Source organism: Ambystoma mexicanum, chromosome 12, assembly GCF_040938575.1.
Source record: "Ambystoma mexicanum isolate Mex_15411 chromosome 12, UKY_AmexF1_1, whole genome shotgun sequence".
Taxonomy (NCBI): domain Eukaryota; kingdom Metazoa; phylum Chordata; class Amphibia; order Caudata; family Ambystomatidae; genus Ambystoma; species Ambystoma mexicanum.
Genome location: NC_090936.1, coordinates 286,163,039 through 286,177,367, shown reverse-complemented (window position 1 = coordinate 286,177,367; position 14,329 = coordinate 286,163,039). Strand labels below are relative to the sequence as shown.

Here is a 14,329-nt window from a genome sequence, read left to right as displayed (position 1 = left end):
AGGCCTGTCTTCTTTCATGTACAGGCATTGTTCCAGTCTGCACATGTCCTTACTTCTGGTCGATCATTGGCCTTCGTAGATGCTGCGTTTCTCAGTTAAATAGCATGGGTGCTTCAAGATGACAGCCTTGTAGATGATGCAGCGGAATTTCAAGATGATATGTGCTTGCAGTGGGCACCAGTGCAGTTTTATGATGGGTCGGTGTGATGCGGTCTAATTTGCAGAATCCTTTGATGGGTAGTGCTGCAGCATGCAAGACAAAACTCAGGCGTGCCAGTGTAGTTGTTAGAAGGACTTCCGAAGGGCATTGCAACCATCCAGGAGTGAGGGTACCAAGGCAAGGGCAGAAGATCTTAAGTTATGTTCTGGAAGAAGGACTTGATTTTCCTCAGGAGAGAAAGTTGTTTCCAGAGCATTTATGTCTTCCTTGGCAAGTGCTGTTTGAAGTAGAAGTGTCTGTCAATATCAAACCCAAGTGCTTTGGAGCAGGTGGCTAGCTGGGGTGTGAAGCCCTCAAGGTTTATTGCAAAGTGACAGGTCTGGATGTCAGGGCGTTTGGTGGTTTTGGTCAACAACACGATTTCGGTGTTGTAAGGGTCAACAATAATTATTTTATTATAAATATGGGGCAGGCCTTGAGCCTGTGGATGTCTTTGATGGAGGATACCTTCAGGTAGAGTTGTGGTTGTGGATGTGGATGATGTGTGGAGCCAGAAGGCTTTGAGCGGTTCCATGTAAAGATCACAGCAGAGAGGATGGATCCTTGCAGGACTCCACAGATGATTGGTTGAGCTGGCTATATCAAGGAATCCTTTTGTATGAACTGGTAACGGTAACCAAGGTTGGATTTCAAATAGCTGAGGACAATCTAACTGATCCCATGTCACGATGTAGAATGTCTGTGAGTGTCTGGTGGTCTACTGTATCGAATGCTGCAGAGAAGTAGTAGATCAAGGAGGCAAGGATAGCCATCATAGAAGATTTTAAGGGCCTACTCAATCACCTTGATGGTAGTTTTGGTAGGACTGAAAGAGTTTGTTGGATTCAATTTGTTGTCGGAGTTGTATGGCTACTGCTTTCTCAAGGTTCCTAGCTAAGAAGGGTCAATGGATGATGGGGTGGTAGTTGCAGAGGTCCTCAGGGTCCAGTCTTAGTCTCCCAAAAAGTGGGAGGATTTGTCCAATCATCATCATAAACATCATTCGGCACACACCATACAAGTACATCACATTTAAAACAGCATTATACATACATAGACACAGCAATAAAATGCATACAAACTTATTGACATTTCATACCATATTCAATTTAAAAATAGAACTGCATACTTATGGGGGAAGCAATAACCTGCCCGCCTAATAGTTCTAATACCTGCATGTCTAAACAGGGGGAGGAGGGCCTTCTGCCTAATATTCCCGTATTGTTCACATAGGAACATGACGTGTTTGGTGTCCTCCTGTACTTGGAGGCAATGTGGGCAGGCCAACCTTTGCAGCGAGGTGTGTATTCTCCAGTTGAATACCTTACAACTTGGCAGAAAGTCGAACCTAAAGCACATTTTCAGTGACCTACCATTTGAAAAGCAATCTGGTCCAGCTAATCCATTCTTTCGCTTTGGATAGAAATAGTGGCCAGCTTCCTATTGAACAGTTTTTGCAATTTATTTTCCCTCCTCTCTGTTTACCATGTACATTTTAATTTCCCACTATTCAGCCCAAGATCGTTTTTTGAGATGGTGCTTGGGTTTGTAAACAGTGCTCCTGCATCCACTTGCAGGACGGCTTTAAATACATATTTTAGTCATTTTATTCTGGGGATCCAATATAGGTTTTGTCTCACAAAAGATTCCACAAGATATTTTTGGGACAATCCAGCTACGGGATTAGTCCATAGTTTTAGCCCCATGCAAATTGGTCTTAACCTGAGCTCATCACTTATAAAGGGATATTGGAGTTCTGAGTGCATGGCAAGAGCAGAATTGAGCGGGGGAGATTAAGGAGGAATCTAATAAAGGCAAAACCAAAATAGGCGATGGCTGGAAGGTTTGGAATTAATCCTAACCTCTTGCATTGCTCTGGGCAACCCTCCAGTCCATCATTCTTCGCTGGCCAAGCCCTTACAAAAGGCGAAAGACCATATGCAAATCAAGTTCGGTCTCACCACAAAAGGGGCCGTCCAGCCCAACTGCTTGGTCACATCTCTTCTGCACAAGATCACAAGCATCCCAGACATGTTTCTGCCTTTTTGGGCCTCATCAGTGAGGAGTGGCTTGGGTCTCTAGGCCCAGCAGGCACAGAACCCACGTCTGTGCATACCTGTCACAAAAGAGGTGAATGCTGGAAAGTTTGGAATTAATGGCAGGTGAAGAACAAGGATATGGAGGGTTGCCCAGAGCAATGCCAGAGGCAAGGATTCTTTCCAAACCTTCCAGCAATCACCTCTTTTGTTTTGCGTAAGTCACTCCGAGTGGGACGGCTATGCCCAGACCTGGGTCCTTTGCCTGCTGGAGTTTTCAGAACTGTTAACGGCTCCACATATCTGACCCATAGATTGTGCTTGTTTAGGTAGGTGGTCCCTCCAGTGCCATTTGTTTCTAAATACCACACCCAAATAACTAAACTGATCCACCTGCTCAAGTTTAATATTATTCTGAAAAGTTGAAAGGTCTTGTCCTTTTTTTCCCACAATAATCATCACCTTAGACATAATGGTGTTGACTTTTAGGTCTCTTGATCCTATAAACCGGAATGTTTGTTAATAAGGGCCTGCTCTTAATGTCTGAACCACTAAGACCACATCATCTGCCTAGCTCAGAACTTGAGTGTATATACCAGCAATCATGTGAACGTCAGCAAGTGTAGTCTTCAACTCAGACTACAATACATTAGTGTAGAGGTTAAACATGAGTGGTGCCAAAACACATCCCTGTTTCACACCCTTACCTATGTTGAAGGTCTGAGTACACTTGCAAGTAAATCCAAACGGACGGCTGCCTCAGTGTCAAAATGTAGAAGCTTTATCACTGCTAAACGATGTGGGCGTTATATTTAATCCTTCTAGAACCACCCAAAACCTGGCCCTATTGACCATATCAAAGGCGATTGAGAGATCTATAAAAGCCAAATAAATTGGTGCTTTATACAGATAATAATATTTTGCCATTCGGAGGTATCGATTAAGAGTTTGCTGTTTCGTGCCCAACCCAGAGCGAAAACCTCCATATCACACAGCCAAAATCTCCTCTGCTACAACCCACTTGTTAAGCGTGGTACAGACCAGTTTGTCAAAGAGCTTACTGACTGTGTCCAGTAGGGAGATTCTGTGCTATGATTGGGGTGCCACCCGATCACCCTTCTTGTAGATCCACACAATTAGGGCTTGCATCCAGCTCCCGGGGATTTAACTAGTGACCCATATCGCATTAAAAACATTGGTTAACAAGGGAGCCCAGAGGTCTAAATTAGACTTAAAGCGATCCACCAGAGTTGTGTGAGTACTAGGGCTTTTGAGAGCTGCTTGTGTAGTGATAACTTCACTGACTTCTTTTAGTGAGAACTCTCCTTGTAAAGTGTGCATGGTAGAACATATATCAGTTGACTGGTTAGGGGTGAATTCACTATCTAAGCCTTACGTTGAATATAGCTTCTGGAAATAATCTGTCCAAGACTGGGGACTAACACAGGGATAACAATGTGCTTCTAGGGGCATATTGAGGGAGAATGACATGATCAACCAGAATTTGCAGGATTTATTCAAGGATGCAGCCTCCTCTGTTTCCTGCATGTTCTATTCTGCCCAGATATTTTTACACCCACGCAGATGTGTTTGTAGGTAAGTCTCTTTAATTCCACTTCACTAGAGTTATAAGCAGTTGTTTTAAGAGTAATAAATACCTCCTGTTTTGTTAGCTTACACTCCTGTGAAAACCAGCCTACCGTGATGTGAGATATGTTCAATTTTGGTTTTAGGGATTTGAATTTTAAGTGAATACCGGTAATCTCTATAAATATCTGGAAGTTAGATATAACTGAGCTAGGGCTGCAGTTCTCTTTCCAAGCAGCACAAGATCTTATTAACAGTGTCATGCACTATCACTTGCGTAATGTGTTCTGGTGACAGTATAGCCAATTCGTTGTTCTTCCCATATTAGGGGCTGCCTCAGGTGGACATGTTATAAATAGCCCTACTGGTGTAATCATTCTCCCAGATTCTCATGATCGATATCTGGCTTAGGGATAACCCGAATGATCTCAAATGTGCCCAATCCCATACTCGCTATATAAAATAGTATAAATCAGATGTAAAACGGGAGATCCTAAAAGTAATATTTCCCTGAATGTCAGGCAGGACTCTACCAAAGGCAATTTGTGCGGTTTCTAGACCCAGGCTTTTGCTGAAGACCTTTCAAATAAATTATAGATTGAATTTAGTACTTCCGATACCTTAGGTTAAAATACAAGAGGTCACTATTTATATGGGTCATCACAATGTTCACTTTAGAAAATCGGGGTTTCAACATATTTAGTACAATGAGTTACACTCCCTTGCAACTTACATTTCTTCCAGCGTCTGTTACAGATGCCATACTGAGAAAGTTCTTATGCAATGCACAGAAAATGCTTAGAATTGATCTGATGTGTCGGAATGTCCTGCAAAATGTGTAATGCATTAGAGCTCTTTTATATGAGGCAATTGACAATGATGGTTTCTGGGTTTCTGAGCAAATACCTAGAAAGCACAAATACGAATATGTACAGTTTATTTGGGCAACATTTGACCATAATATCTGGATTTATGTTTAAGAACGACTCAAGGAGTAAACAACTGCTGATGTTTCTTACATGAAACCCATTGCATAATCCACATGAAACCATGTGCTGAATAAACAGGGAACAGTTAAGGATCTAGGATGGAGCCATTCAATGCAGGTATGTTAGGGGGTAGTGCATCATTCCCTGTTACACGGTGGAAAGTTGTGTTAATGATGCTGGATCTATACACAGGTTAGTCAATATAATTCAGGATCAAAACAAGTGATACAGAATCCAGCATTACCCACAGAACATTGTCCTCAAAAGAAACATACTCCCAGTGAAGACATAGGGCCTCATTACAAGTAGGGCAGTAAGGGATACTGGGCACCGGTAAGGAGACCGGTGCCGGTAATCCCTTACCGCCCTACTACGAGTTCCCTTAGCGGGTCCCTCCTTTAACACCTGGTCTGACCAGGCGTTATGGACGGGACCCGTTAAGGGACTTTAGAGTAATTAGCGCCTTCCCCATTCCCATTGAGCCCTATGGGGGCTCAAATGGGAATGGGGAATGGCTTTTTCAATGGGGATTTACTGGTCCCACAAAGGTCGGACTACACCGGTAAGTCCCCATTGAACCATACCGGTGCCGGACCCGTTATTGGAGGCAGTCATGGTGCAAATAGCGCCATGTCTACCTCCAATCTCGGAAAGAGGCCCATAGACAACACCTACATTAGTGTGACATAGATAAAGAGCCATGAGGTCCTCATTACCAGACTACTACTTGCCATTGAGATGGATAATAGGTATGTTCACTAGGTGGAAAAGCCTGGGAGGATTGAGAATGGCAAAATGAAATCTACTCGGCCGATCCAGGTCTTTAAAATCTCAAAGTGGTCATCATCCCACCTGACCAGCAATTTCTTTTTGCGATCCACAGTAACACTGGCAGGAAATACACTAGCCAGGCAGAGGTGGGCTACTGGTACACTTCCAGAGACACAGGCCACCTCAATAGGAATCTCCTAAAAGCTGTGACTCTTAACAAGACCTTTGGGCTTTCCCTGCAGAAGAGACCAGCTTTATAACTGTTCATTTACAGGGCAAATCGCTTGGAGCTGTAAGACAACTAGACAAATATGCACCCTGGGTCCACCAGCTCCGTGTTACTGTATTCAGAGCATAGGATAGGAAAGTATGAGCATGGGACATGCCCCATGCTACAAATAAAAGGAATAGTCCCACTGGTGTATGTATTGGGTGGTTGGACACACCATGTGTAGGACTAGAAAAAACGAGAGGGGGGCAAATGCTCACCAACTATTTAAAGGGGTGATGCCTATATTCTGTAACACGAAAAAAGGAAAAGGGTGGGCAGGTAAATCCAACAATGGGTTTATTTGAGGTGTAGTGGTGCTCATAAACTGTAATGTGTTATGTAATGTCTCAGAGGGTAAAAAAGCTGGTCCCATCCATCTGTAGGTGTAAAGGGATTATTACCTAGTAGGTCATCAAGTGAGTAAATGCTTCAACCTAGGCTTGTCCAGACATAGGAAGACAATAGGACAGAGAACGTTCTAAATGTCCCTGCCTACCATTTAGGGTGTCCCGTATTTCTTGCATCATTTTCATTCATTTTTAGGGTCGGGCAGCCCAGGTCATGCAATTCTCACTGTATGGTTTTACTGAAATCAGAATGGCCAGCTCGGGAGGCCGTAATTCATTAAAACGAATTTATTAGCCCATACTTTAGGGCTTTATACCCCAGCTGGATAAAATGACTAACTAAGAATGAGTTTGAATTATTATGAAGACTGAACCAGGGTGATAGACAACATAATTACTAAGTGTCCCTGTGGTTCTGGTGTAGTATGTGGTGGGAAGGTTCCCACCATCACCACGTTTGTGTCAACTGGTTTCAGTGGTCTATATAATTGTAGCCACCTTGTATTTGTATTTGTATTTATTTTATTTATAAAGCGCAGCCAGGCCCGGGGGCATACTGGCGCGTAAGTTAGATCTGGTTACAGTTACATTTGAGTGCAGTACACAAGGATTACGTTACAGTTACAGATAGGTACATACTTAGTATTACAGATACTTACATACATAGGGCCTCATTAAACGGATGGCGGAGAACCATGGCGCTATTAGCGCCATGGTTCATGCCGGTAAAATACCGGCACCGCCTTGCCGGAAAGGGGAATTACCGCCCCATTCCAAGGTTGGCGGGGCGGTAATTCCCCCTTCCACCATTGCCCTTCCCCATTCCCATTTTTGCCCCATAGGGTATAATGGAAATGGGGAAGGCGCTAATTACGGTACCGCAAATTGCGGTACCGTAATTAGCTCCATGGGTCCCTTTGCGGGTTGGTTTTTAACGCCTGCAAAAAGCAGGCGTTAAATCCGCCAACCCGCAAAGGGACCTCGTAGTAAGTCCGTAAGGATTTACCGGTACCGGTATTTTACCGGTACCGGTAAATCCTTACCGCCATCCATGTAATGAGGCCCATAGTCTCAGATAAATACATTAATTACAAGATGTGCCGTCAGCAGTCAGTTGATCTGGGATCTGGAAGGTTAGGCTGTCATAGAGTCTATGTTGTGAAGCCAGCGGTTCCTGTTGCGTTTGAATAGGTTAAATGAAGGTTCTGACCTAAGGAGCACGGGGAGTGTGTTCCATAGTTCAGAAGCTTGTACAGGGAAGCTAGCTCCACCCGAGTTATGAAGTTTGAATCTCGGTATGGACATAGTGTTAGCTTGTGCTGCTCTAAGTGGTCTTGATGATGTGTGAGGTGTAAGTTGGTTGGTAAGGTAGGCTGGTGCAAGGTTGGCCCTGGCTTTGTGTGTGAGGGCCAGAGTTTTGAGGGATATTCTGTGCTCTACTGGGAGCCAGTGTAGTTTGCGTCTAGTCTCAGAAATATGAGCCTTTTTAGGGATGTTGAGGGCAGCCCTGATGGCATTATTTTGGATTATGTGCAGTTTGTTGATATATGTGTGGCTAGTGCCTAGGTAAAGGGCATTACAATAGTCTATTTTGGATAGGAATAATGCTCTAGCAAGAGTAATGCAATTAGGTGAGGAGATGAACGGCCTACATGCAGTGATCAATTTGCAGGTGTAAGCGGCTGATGATGCTACTGCATTGGTTTGTTTGGAAAAGAATAAGGTGGCATCAATGTAGATACCAAGGGTTTTAGTGTTATTTGAAAAGGGGATGAGATTGCCATCTATAGTGAAGGATTTGAAAGCGGAATTAAGATTTTTGAGTTTGGCGCGAGTGCCAAGGATGATCAACTCAGTTTTTTCGTCATTGAGACACAGTCCATGATGTGCCATCCATGCTTGTATTACTGAGTATATTTCATTGAGGGTTTTGCTTTCTGTTTCATAGTTACCCGAGATAGGAATGAGTATCTGGGTGTCGTCCGCGTACTTAGTATACGTGACACCCAGATAGTCAAGGATATCAAAGAGGCACTTTGTGAATACATTATAAAGCGTCGGGGACACACAAGATCCTTGCGGGACTCCACAAGGTACTGGTGAGGGTTCAGCAGAATCAGTGGGAGAGAAAACCCTCATGGTTCTGTTCGCCAAGAAGGAACTGATCCAAGCAGTGGCTGCGTCAGAAAAGTGTCACCACTTGAAAACTGCGGCACAAAGTGTTTGGTGGTTAACCAAGTCAAAAGCTGCTGACAAGTCAAGGAGTAGGAGGAGTGCAAGTTTGCCATTGTCTTTCAGGATTTGGATCTGGGTAGTGAGATCTATTAATGCAGTTTCCATACCGTGTCTGGGTCGGAAGCCGGATTGCCTCAGTCCCAGGAGATTGTTTGATTCTAGGTAGGCCTGTATTTGTAGATAGGCTGCTCTGTCCAGTATTTTTAATAAGAAAGGTACGGTAGTTATCGGCCTATGGTTAGACGGGTTGGCTGGGTCAAGAGTAGGTTTTTTGAGAAGTGGAATGACCCACACGTCTTTTAGGTTGTCAGGTACTACTCCGGATTTGAAGGAGGCATTGATGAAGTTGGTAATAAATGGTGCCAAATCGTGTGCAGCTGCTTTGATGATCGGGGCCGGGCAGGCATCACCTTGTCAGTTTGATGGTTTAAGTTTCCTAATGATGTTTTCTACTTCCCAGATTGAGAGGGGTGAGAAACTGAAAGGTTTACAAGTTGACTTAGAAGTAGGTGAATTGTTAGGTAATTGTTTGTAGTCAGGGTCAGCTAGTAGCAGGGATTTTTTCGCGTTGATTTTAGATTGTAGGCAAGCTATTTTATCTAATAAGGCCTTCTGAATATTACTACACCATAGTGCGTCAGTAACACATTTGTTAGTAGGGGCAATAGGGGATTCTAATTCTTTTAGAATCTTAAAAAGTTCTTTTGTGTTGGATTCCGCTTGCGTAATCCTTTTATTATAGGTGTCTTTTTTAGCAAGAAGGATGGCTTCTTTGTAACTAGTGGAAGCTAGGGTTAGCTCAGTCTTATTGGTTGCTGTGGGGCACTTTTTCCAGTGTGCCTCTGCAGCTCTCTTAGTTTTGCGTAATTCTCTTAGCTGCGGCGTGAACCATGTATTAAGGTGACACTGTGGTTTAGGTTTCCGCAATTTTAGGGGGGTGATGGAGTTTAGTGCTTTGAGTATAGCCTGGTTATAGATACCCACTAAAACTGTGGGGTCAGCGTCTGAGTCAATATTGTTCAAGATGGGGAGTAATATAGGTAGGAGTTTGTCAGGTGTAATGTCTTTCTTATTTCTCGTGCTGGTGGCTGGGGCGATGATGGGAGCCAGGTGGGGTGTGTTAGCTTTGATAGAAAAGGTTATTTTATGATGATCCGACCAAATGCATGGGTCATTGGATAGGAGATCAATAGAGCAATTGAGGTGAGTGAGCCAGTCCAGTGTTCTACCTTTGATATGAGTGGGCTCATGAATAATGTGGGTGTGACCCAAGTCAGATAAGGTGTTGGCTAGATCATGGGCGTTAGTATTCTTGGGGTCGTTAAAACCAATATTAAAGTCCCCAAGGAGGATAGTGTGTGAATTAGGTTTAGTGTCTGTGGTTATGAGTGATGCAATGTCCTCTATAAAAGAAGAAATGGGACCTGGTGGTCGGTAAATAAGGTGCATTGTTGCCGTGTGGTTAGCTGATAGAGGTAGTTTGATGGACAGGGATTCAGCAGAAGGGATTTGAGCGTCCTGGATGACTTTAATGTCAAAGGTATTTCTGAATATGAGGGCGAGTCCACCTCCCTTCGTCTGAGTGGTGTTTCTGTCGCATCTAATAATGGCATAATCATTGGGTATAGCAAGGGCCAAAGATGGACCGGAGGCAGCATTAAGCCAGGTTTCCGTGACTGCAAGGAGATCGAGCTTTTCGTGAGTTATAAAGTCAGCGATGTCCAGAGCATGGGCAGGGAGAGACCTAGCATTCACCAAGGCTGCTTTAATGAATTTGTCTTTTGCAGAGATTTTTTCTGGTGGTATGGGTTGGTCATGCAAAAGGATATGGGATGATTTGTCTGAGTCAATGGCCGAGTTGGCGGGGTTGTGGTCCATATGCAGGTGTTTAATACTACTGACGGTGTACAGTTGGCTTTTTTTAGCCCACAGTCGTGCTCTTGATCTAGAATTTCTGGTTAAAATGCTAGGGTGGTAAGAGCATGGATAGGTGGGTGGGCTGGTTCTAGAATTCAATCTAAGGTTTCTGTTAGCAGTAGTACAAGGTTGGTTTGGTGTAGGTCTGGTGGCAAAGTGGCGTATCCAGAGTGCTGGATCATCCAAGTACGGGTTTGCAGGTGTCATGGTGCTAGGCCACGAAGTTAGGGTAATAGTTACCATGCGTGTGCTGGTGTAAGTGTCTTGGTTAGAATGTGGGTCAGGTTGATTGGTCCAGTGTCTAGTGTAAATGTACAGTAGGTGGAGGAGAGTAGTTAGGCACCAATACATGGTGTGAGTATTGTTGCTAGTAGGCAGGAGTTGCAAGTGGGGTCTATTAGCGACCATAAGGCACAACACAATCAAGTGTGGTCTGTAGGCGACCAAAAGGCACAGCACAAGTCAATCAAATGTGGTCTATTAGCAACCATAAGGCACAAAACAATCAAGTGTGGTCTGTAGGCGACCAAAAGGCACAGCACAAGTCAATCAAATGTGGTCTATTAGCAACCATAAGGCACAAAACAATCAAGTGTGGTCTGTAGGTGACCAAAAAGCACAGCACAAGTCAATCAAATGTGGTCTATTAGCGATCATAAGGCACACGCAATCAAGTGTGGTCTGTAGGCGACCAAAAGGCACAGCACAAGTCAATCAAATGTGGTCTATTAGCGACCATAAGGCACAACACAATCAAGTGTGGTCTGTAGGCGACCTAAAGGCACAGCACAAGTCAATCAAATGTGGTCTATTAGCGCCCGTAGGGCACAACACAATCAAAAGTGGTCTGTAGGCGACCAAAAGGCACAGCACAAGTCAATAAAATGTGGTCTATAAGCGACCATAAGGCACAAAACAATCAAGTGTGGTCTGTAGGCGACTAAAAGGCACAGCACGAGTCAATCAAATGTGGTCTATTAGCGACCATAAGGCACACACAATCAGAAGTGGTCTGTAGGCGACCAAGAGGTAGTCCAGGCTATTAAACTATAGAGGGTTAGGGCTAGTTGTGGGCTAGGTTCAGGCAAGTAGACACAATAAGCCTCATATGTAGAAGCAGGTGGCTGGCGCAAAGTGAAAGTGGGTTAGTTTAACAAATTATCACAATACAGGAATAGGCTGTTTCCATATTGCTGTGGCAGTACAAGACTAGGCTAAATCAACTAAATTATCACACTGCAGGAATAGGCTGTATCAACATTGGAATACTGTTTAACTAACTACAATAACTGGTGTGGGCAAACGAGGTAAGCACTCATAACTTGCACGTTATGGGCTACAGTGTTATTACCAAACATGAAGGTGCAAACAGCAAAGGTTATAATGTTCGTATAGTGCTTGTATACGTTATACAATGGCAGGAGCAGAGCCTTGAAACTGTTGACGGTTGATGCATGAGACGTTGTGAGCCATTGCAAGAGACTTATGCAAATGTAGTTCGAGGGCGAGTGGCCGAGTGGGCAATAAGCTGCGCACGCGGTTCTTACGAGCGGATTGGAGAGGCAGGTCAAACATGCGAGTAGCAGATTGTACATGTGTATGCATACGCGGGTGAGATGGCGCGCGAGATGTACCTGCTCACGATAGTGCTCACGGCATGAATTGTAAAGGTTTGATTGAGTGCATAGCTTGTGAAAAAGCGAGTCTCACCGTTGCAGCAAAAGGTCTTGCGAGCATGATCAGGAATGCACAGCGACAGAGCTAAGACTTTGAGCAGCCTGCAGCACGGCACGCTAGGTCAGCTCAGTCAGCAGCCTTTTTCCTCAGCCTTCTTCCGAGTGCCGGCGCTCGCCTGCCGGTGAGTAGGGATTGGTTTAAAGGCTCAACCAATCGGATCACAACAGGGCATGGTGGCGCATGGGGACAAAGGTAGCAGGATACCTGGCGGCCATCTTGGAAGGGGGTATGCTGCGTTTTGATCCCGTGGCAGAAAGGCACTCCTGTGCATCCAAATGGGCAGCAGATTTCAGAATAGTGCAAACGGATGTTGCAGGTGCTGGACACTTCGGTAATAGTAATAAAGGTGGAGAAGGTGCGGCGGAATGCCGTGCGACCATGCGAGGACCTGAGGGCAACTGGATAGTGGGCCAAAGGCGTACCTTGCATCTTGCAGGGTCGAGGGTGAAGGGGGAGTTGCTGCTGCAACCCATGTGGCCTCAGCCCGAGCTCCTGCTCTTCTTCAGGACTGTCTTCTTTTTGATGCAAGGCTTATGGACAAACACTCAGTGGCATATTCTAAGCTATCCACTTCTCTTATGTTCCAGACAAAGACGTTATTAGAAAGGTCTCACCTCCAATTACATTAGAGAGGCATTAATTTGAACCCTGAAAAGAAATCAAAGGGAGCAGAATCACTTCTTGTGTACGAAGGATGACACATAATTATGTTTTCATTTAATAGATTTTCATTGGTATTTATATATATTTTGGTACATATACACATGTAAAGATAGTACTCACGGGTCAAGGATCTAACTGGGACCCAGAAGTATAGTGAGATTAACGGTGAGGGTGAAGAGTAGTTGTCTCAATGGTTTTTCTACGGTTTGGACAACCTGAGAAGAGATATATATGTACACAACATTTAGCAGCATATCTCAAGTTGTGTGGTCACCACCTAGTGCGGAAACTCAGTTTAGTCCTACTCAAAGTGAGAAGGGGTTTGCAAACTCTTGATTGATACCCATAAGAACAGGAACTTCACTAGTACACACTGGGCCTCATTACGACCCAGGCGGTAAGTTACCGCCTGGGTCGGACCTTTACCACCATGGCGTAAACTATGTTTACGCCATGGTGGTTGGCGGATTTACCGCCCCATTCCAAGGTGAGTGGGGCGGTAAATCCCTATTTCCCATTTTACCCTTCCCCATTCCCATTTTTGCCCCATAGGGCATAATGGGAGTGGGGAAGGCGCTAATTACGCCACCGTAAATTACGGTGGCGTAATTAGCACCATGGTCCCTTAGCGCCATGGATTTTAACGCCTGCAAAAAGCAGGCGTTAAAATCACCATGGCGCTAAGGGACCTCGGAATCAGGCGTTAAGGGTCGGCGCCGTTTACGGCGCCATTAACCCCTTAACGCCTGACTCGTAATGAGGCCCACTGACTCCTGAATCCTTTGGTATCGCTTGTGGAGGTATATTTTTAGGCATATCATATTTTTTGCATATCATATTTTTAAGCGCTATGGCAGGACCTTTCCACACAACTGCGCAGAGGCTGACGGTATTCAGTATTCGGCGATATGTAACTGAACACTGGGTGTCATTCCGAGATTGGAGGTAGCCATGTGGTTAGCACCATGGCTGCCTCCAATACCGGGTCCGGTCTGGCTGAATGGGGACTTACCGGGTCATTCTGACCCTGGAGGATCCGGTGAGTCCCCATTCAGTAAACCATTGCCCATTCCCATTTGAGCCCCCATAGGGCTCAATGGGAATGGTGAAGGTGCTAATTACTGGCCCGCAAATAGCGGGCCCGTAATTAGCGCCCTGGTCCCTTAGCGGGACCCGCTAAGGACGTATGGTCTGACCACAAGTCCTTTGCGGTTCCCGCTAAGGACCTCAGAAATGGGCGGTAAGGGTTTACCGGCACCAGCATCCTTACCAGTGCCCGGTAACCCTTACCGCCCAACTCGGAATGACCCCCACTGAATCATACAGCTGTTTAGGGTCCACAGAATCTGAAACATGATTCATGCAATGACTGTCTTATGAAACACGCAACCAAACTATGTCCACACAAAATTAGCCTTCCATTTTTTTTGGTAGTTTACAAAAGACCCAAGAGAAGTGAATCAAAACTTAGTAAATCGAGTGCATGCTAACCACTGTGTCGCGATCTGGATAAAGTGATAACCTCATTATCATTGTGTGCAAAAGTACTTTACACCAAGAGTGTTCCACTAGCTTAA

The 14,329-nt window shown here is 44.8% G+C and overlaps 1 protein-coding gene across 4 annotated transcripts in view; it reads left to right on the top strand.

Annotated features, from left to right (window-relative positions):
* Window positions 1-14,329, top strand: part of ABCC9 (ATP binding cassette subfamily C member 9) — a 1,387,936-nt gene that overhangs the window by 743,245 nt on the left and 630,362 nt on the right. The window lies entirely within an intron of this gene.